The sequence below is a fragment of the Cyprinodon variegatus genome, unplaced genomic scaffold, assembly GCF_000732505.1.
Source record: "Cyprinodon variegatus isolate N-32 unplaced genomic scaffold, C_variegatus-1.0 Scaffold30, whole genome shotgun sequence".
NCBI classification, from domain to species: domain Eukaryota; kingdom Metazoa; phylum Chordata; class Actinopteri; order Cyprinodontiformes; family Cyprinodontidae; genus Cyprinodon; species Cyprinodon variegatus.
The window spans coordinates 2,103,016-2,109,015 of NW_015150483.1; the positions used below are offsets into that span (position 1 = coordinate 2,103,016).

A 6,000-nucleotide genomic window follows, 5' to 3' on the forward strand; every position below is an offset into this window, starting at 1 on the left:
GATGTCTCTAAGGACGACAAAACTGCCAGGGTACCATTGAGTGACTGAGCCAAGTCAGGAATTGTAGTCTAATAGAAGACAAACACTACAGCTCTGTACAGGTGTGTACTGTAAGTTTACAGATTAAGAAAAACTCAATTTTGGAGACATATTATTTTGTCAGATGGGAGGAAACATTGGCACTAGGACCTTGAGATTAAACTTATGTTTGAGGTAGGGAGAGAGATGCCCAAAACACAAAGAGTCACGTACCCAAGGCAAAACATCATGGTGCTTTCATTTTATTTGGAATGGGCAATCTTACAAATGTGGAAGGAAGAATTCGCATAGGTGGAAATTTGAAGAACAAAGTCATCAGCACAAATGGGTCGAGGTCATATCTTTGTCAACCAAAATGACAGTGGTCCAAACCACACATAGCTTCTGTTTAGGAACTTCTGTACATTCAGAACACCACAGTAAACCTTACTGAATAACCTGCACAAAGCATCTCCTGCACTCAAATCTCACTGAAATCTCACGAAGGTTCATGGCAGAACGCCATCAAATCTGAAGGAGATTTCCAAGGAAGGATAGAATGGATTCCTCAGGGGACATGTCAGGGACATGTTGAAACTTCAACTACAGACTGCAGGCTGTTGTCAAGATGATGATACAAAGATGACAAAGGCTACGTTCACACATTCAGCATGAAGTGACTCAAATACGTTTTTTTTGCCCATATGCGACCTAGATCTGATCTTTTCATGACTGTCTGAACAACACAGATCCGATTTATTCCAATCCGACCCAGGCCACTTGGCTATGTGGTCCTGAATCTGATACGAATCAGGTCACTATTCTGTGTCTTGCTACGCAGAAGCGGCAAGAAAAACAACAACCATGGCAGATGATGATGCGGAGAGCAGTATTTATGTTTAACCATATAAAAAATATTTAGTTTTTATGGTTGGAAAAGACCGCTAGATGCGTGCCGGTACTACCATCCATGTTTACTTCCGGTAAAAAAGAGCATGCTGGCCTGTGACGTCATTCCGTCCTCTACTGCGCATGCGGGACACTTGCGTTGTATGACTGCAGTTCACACAGGAGATCACATACAAGTCGCATATATTTGGAAATATGAACGGCAACGCAAAAAAAATCCGATTTCGCAATAAAATCGTAATTGAGCATCAAGGCCCGCAGTGTGAACATAGCCAAAGTGTATTAAAGAGGGATGAGAGTTTTCTAATTATACTGCCACCTGTAGCCAAAACATGGAACTGCAGCACTCTTCTGTTCCTCATAGTTTGCAATCATACTTTAGAAGTTTTTTTTGTTTTTTTCACCTGCTATTGGCGTTGAGTTGGATGCCAGTCATTAGACCATCTGCAGAATCAATCTTGAATATAACGTTTTTTATTTTTTGCTAGGTCAGACCCATTTAACTTGGACTAGTTTGAAGTCACTTTCGCATAAACAACGAGAGAACTTCTGACCCAAAGCACATTCAAGAAAATAGACTAAAGGCTTATTAATTCATTGATGCTGAACTACTGAGGTGTCAGTCTGCTCATCAAATATTTTAGTTGTAAAGGGTCAAATAAAAAGGCTATTTTAAAGATATTTTAGTATAAACTTAAAAAAAAATGCCTCAAAGAATTTAGAGGCTGATTCAAAAAAAATAAAATAAAAATTTAAAAAAATCCAGGAAGCTTTTTCAATTCAAAATGTCAGGAGTAGCATTGAGTTCAATGTTTCATACAGTAGCCCAACAAAGCCTTGTTTTTATTTTCAAAACATGCAAATTGGAACAGACAAAGGGCTCCACCCATTTGGAATGGGGGTCGTTTGGCTTCTTTTGTTAGACTGCAGTCAGTCAGAATCCATTGTTTTTAGTTTTCTTTTTTTTTTTTGAATGATTATGACCTGGATGACTGAGAACCTTCACCAGCATTTAAATGCTGATATTTTATAGCTTAAGAGGAAAAATCTATTTTTTTATTTTATTTTGGGATTTAAAACAAATCAGCACTAAAAATAATCAGATCTGTTTAGCAGTAACATAGAAATAGTTTTACAACTAGTACATTTTAATAAAATGCTATCATGTTTGTCCTTAACTTGACTGGTCCTATAAGGCTGTTCATATTGCAAACAGTAACATTTAAAAACCAACATTTCAGAGGAATCTTAAAGAAATCTGATCATATAACCTTTATTTCTATTAGATCTTAGTGGGGTTCTTAGATGTCAGATATCACCCACCAAGACAGGTAGAACAGTAGAATAATCAAAAAGAAAATGTTTAATTATTTCTCATTGATAACAGCAGTTAATCAATTTTTATAATTTTAACAGCTCACTTGGCCGAAAAACATGAGTTTTAGCATCTTTTAGCCAGTGAAAGTAACTGAGCCAACCTGAAAGGAGGCATGTGTCTCCCTTTTATTGAACACACTGCTGTAAGACAAAAAAATTATATTTTATCATATTTAACCACAAAAAAACTGATCAGATCAATTTCAAAATTCATTATTAGACTTTTATAATGGATATCTGTTTAAAGTAACAGATTATGTTTACCAAATGAGAATCACTATATGATACTGGTTGCAAAAAAACCCCCAAAAAAACAAGGATAACAGAGCAAAGGGTAGTAGACAATAAAAAACAAGCCTGAAATAAGCAAAGCTTGCTCAGTAATCATATTCTACTACCCCTTTGCAGTTTGCTCCAAGCTCCATGTGGCTTCCCAAACTGGAAACCACGAAATGATTGTGTGGTTCCATCTAACACATAGACCTGACTTGGCTATATCTCATGTACATGTCTTTAAACAAGCAGATGTGTTTTTCAGTCTTTAACAACTCTAGAGTCCTAGGAAGATGTCAGTTTGCGTTATCTTTATAAGCTGCAAATAATAAAGATGACAATATTGCACAAAATGATTTCTAGACCTTTACTTAGAAAAAAAATTAACTATTCACTACCCCAAAACCTCATATTCAGCATATCAAACCACTAAAACCAGGGCAGGCAGACAGTTTTATTTAACCATATAAACATATAGGGTGAAAAGAGATTTACTGCTTGCTGAGTTATAATGAAACAATGAGTTTCATTGTAGAGAAACGAATCAAGAGAAATAAAGAATTTTAAGAGTTAACTTTAAAAAAAAGCCTGAAAATAAATGGAACTTCAGAGCCTTTTATATAAAGCAGCATGAATATGACAGTGATTCATAAACAAATGCTGCATCAAAACATGTGTCATTGTGTGAATCTCCATTTACTGCATCATGATTGGAGGAACGGATTTCTCCACGGTAGCTTATAGAGGACAGGTATGTACAGCCATTTATCAAACTAAGGGAGAAGAAAAGAGGATCTTGATCAGCAGACTGTAGTGGTGGAGCTCTGCCCAGTTCTTGTAACAGCTGTGCAAATATGATCTTTATGAAAGAAATATAAATTTTTTTACAGTCTCATTACTACAGAATTGAATGAGCAAGGCTAAAAAAATCTAGAGAAAACAGATTTAATTTCAATGCATTATTTTAACAATTAAAATAATTGCCATTTAACAACAGCTATAAGCTCTCTGAATACTTAACAATTACAAGTTCAGCCAACACACTCTAAAATGCTTAGAGAAGACACTGAGAGACTGACAGTGAAGACTGAAGAAGGTTGAAAGGACAGTTTTTTATGTTTCTTTTTTCTTATGTGTGCAGCTAGAAATAAACACAGTTAAACTCAAAGAAAACACAGGGAGAATTTGTTGGAGGAGAATACGATACAGGTGGGGATTTGTTTTATAGAATGCTTCAGGTCAGAAGATAGAGACAGCAGAACTTAAAACACTTCACCAAAGATCCACTACTAAATAATATAAAGCAACGAAGATGTAGAAAACAGAAAAAAACAATCTTCTGTACTAAGTTTCATTCAGACCGAACGCAGTGTCTGTGGTGATTTCTGCTGGGATTTCACTGGTCTACATTTCAGATGCACAGCATTTAGACTCTGGACTGTGTCATCCATTTGGATCTGATACCACACCGACATAAAAAAAAAAATAAAAAATAATCAGCAAATACACTGCACAGATGCTGGGAAGAAACAGCGACAGACCAGGGTCTGAGCTGAAGCTAAAGGAGGTCTAGGAACAGTCCCTGAAGGACTCGTCATTAAAACGGATTTTAAAAGGCTACTTAAAAACTTTCGTCCTTTGTTATCATTATATCTTCGATATTCCATTATGACTGAGAAAACCTTCACCTCAGCTACATTTCTTAAACCTACTTCACAACCACAACAAGTCACTGATTGGTTGCCGCGATGAAATTTCACAACAAATATCAAATTTTGGGTGTGCTTCGGTGGCGCAGGGGTTAGTATGCATGACCCATGTATGGAGGCCTTAGTCCTCAATGTGGGTGAGCCAGATTCGAATCTGACCTGAGGTCCTCTGCTGAAGGTCTCTCCCTCTCTCATACCCCCTTTCATGTCAGCCTACTAGTCGTTTGAGCCGTAAAAACCTCAAAGAAAAAGATCTGATTTTTTTCAAATTCAGGGATCACTGCTCCGCGCCACCAAAGAGGTGCCATTCTTTGACAACAACTCAGTTCAATGGCAGTAGGTGAGAGCAAAGCAGTAAATGAGGTTACCGATTGGGATTCACCGCTGGCTGCTTCCCCGCCCTTCCCTGCGCAGTTTGCAAGTAAATCCATCTCCCTCGCCATGATCACTGCATTCAGTCTGAATACACCTGTGATGTTAACTGGTGGACACACCTTCATTAAACATGTCCCTTTGTTCACATGATTTTTAGTTATTTTTCTCCAGGCCTGTGTCTTAGTTTATTTTCTTCAACAGTCTGTTTAAGCGTGGTTGAAAAGCAACATCTAGTCTTCTTTTGCACATATCCTTTTTTTTTTTTTTTTTTCTGCACATATTCGAAGAATTTTATTTATTATCTGTCTGATTCAAGTTATTTCTGTGACCATTGTGGGTTTTTATTCAACAATTTTGTACACGTGTGTATTGCAGTATGCATTAAATTTAGTGACTATACACGTTTAATATGTTTTTCACTTCCATGCATTTACATAATACTATATAGGAGACTATTTTCTTATTAGAAATGTGGAATAAGTTGCATTCCTTTAGGCCAGAGTAGAAATACTTTGCCAGCTGCATCTGCTGTGATCACAAGAGGCACAATAAACAGAGATGCATTAGACCTAAAACCACTGTTAATGGACCCTGCAGCTTCTTGGAACAGCTCCATTTAGAGGTCTATCAGATTGAGAATAAAAACCTGGATATGTTATCCCTCCTCGCCCCTGAAGGCAGTTCAGGTACTTTGATCCTTTTGTAGCCGAACTGCAGTAAAAAGAGCAGCAGCCAGATGCACAGACCACAGCAGGCCGGGAGTAGTTACAGAAATCCCTCCTGAATATTTGTGAACAGTAGCACACGCACTTATTTTTTTATAACTAAAAAAACCTAAGTCTAAATAAGGAACATAGCATATTTGCCATACCAGATCATGGGCAATTTGAGACTAGCAGGAGCATGAGTGAGGAGAACAGTCAAGGACTGTGAAGTAACTTATAACAAGCCCAATGTCAGCATTATGAATGGCAGGCGGAGGTTGTTTGATGCTGGAATGGTAAATACTGCGTGGAGGCTATTTATTTTTCCAAATACCACCAAGCTAAACATACATTTCTTTGAAGAAGCACTCCAACCCTTAAACTTGTTCATATTTTGAAGAATAGTTTGAGTGTTTTCCAGCTTCTAACACCTTTTCTTTAAAAACTTCCCTTTATTTCATTCCACCCACTGAAAAAATAAAGGACTTTTCCACAGCATGATGCAATCACTGTTATCTGTTTCATTGTAGGGATGGTATTTTTTTATACCTCTTATAAAGAAATATATTTCATTAAAATAACTGATAAAAAAAAAAAACACCAATTGCAAATAAATACAATAAGAAAAAAGTCAA

At 36.9% G+C, this 6,000-nt stretch overlaps 1 protein-coding gene across 1 annotated transcript in view; it reads right to left on the minus strand.

The window, feature by feature from the left end:
• The window catches only part of p3h2 (prolyl 3-hydroxylase 2), a 55,710-nt gene that overhangs the window by 45,232 nt on the left and 4,478 nt on the right, over window positions 1–6,000 (minus strand). The gene's annotated exons all lie outside the window — the stretch shown is intronic.